The following is a 1303-nucleotide window of genomic DNA, read 5'->3' as shown; positions in this document are numbered from 1 at the left end:
AGGGATGCACCGATTTATCAGTTCTTTTTGCTCTGCAGTGGGAGGTTTGACTGACAAACCGGCCCACTTAAGTCTGCATGTTTATAATTAACAATACTTACCCCACTGTTGCCAACAGAGACGTTCAGACAAAAAAATTGGTATCAGCTAAAATTGGAATTAGCAGGTTAAGCTTTATAAAAGATTTATTAATAGGCGATCGGCCATAAAACTGCAATCGGTGCACCTCTATTTAACCCTTGTGTTGTCTAGACCCACTAGCATGTTTAGCTGTAGAAAAAATACCTTAAAAAATCTTTTTCCAACTTGAAATTTTATGACTTTTCCTAAATTGACCCCATCATTTAAAAAGTGACTCTTAGTTTTTGCCAATGTTTCCATTTGGGCTGGAAACCACTAGGGTACAAGGATTGTCTTATAAAACCATCTAAACAGCAGAAAAATGTTCAAAGGTCACACAGAAACTGTCTCAAATACACACACACACATCAAATAAACTGGATTGATGTATGAATTGAACTTGTATTTTATATTTCAGCTGCAGCTGACCCCTCACATCACACAAGCTCCCAAAACAATCTGACATAATAAAAACAAATTCAGTATAAAGGATGTAAAAGTGCCCTAAATCAAATGACCTCTAGTTGATTCCTTGCTGAAGCTGTGAATTGAAGTTTCACTGTCCAACAGGTCACAGGTTGTTTGTTCACATACAACCTACACAAGATGTTAAACATCTTATATAATTTTGTAGGATGTTAAACATAAGATTTTGAACATCTTCAACATTTCATGTTGAAGGAATTAACAGGATAGTTAATTCAGAAGTAATTCACATTTATATAATTACAATAATAAACCTTTACTGTGTAAAAGAAAACTTATGACAGTTGGTTTGTCGTTAAAAGTGTAATACGTTGTTTTGTGTAACAAAATACATGATAAAAATGAATTAAATTGAGTTGAATTGATAAATAACTGATTGTTTCATCATGCAAAATAGATTTTGGATTTAAAATTCAAGTAAAGTGCTTTATTTTGGGGCTTTTGTTAGGGCGGGTTAAGATCATACGAGGGTTAAACGCTTCATCTGTGTTTAATAATCAGGCATCATGCAGGTTATCGTTTCACCACCAGAGGGAGACAAATCCCCATCAATGAAGAGTCCAGTTGGTTCCCAGTTAAATCAGGATCTGGTTCCATCGGAGCTGAACAGAACATGGATCAGCAGAAAAACAGCAGCAGAGTTCATGTGTTCACACCGGGAGTCACTAGAAGGATTCATGTGTTCACACCGGGAGTC

The sequence above is a fragment of the Poecilia reticulata genome, linkage group LG15 (genome assembly GCF_000633615.1).
Source record: "Poecilia reticulata strain Guanapo linkage group LG15, Guppy_female_1.0+MT, whole genome shotgun sequence".
NCBI lineage: Eukaryota > Metazoa > Chordata > Actinopteri > Cyprinodontiformes > Poeciliidae > Poecilia > Poecilia reticulata.
Note: the sequence above shows the minus strand (reverse complement) of the source record.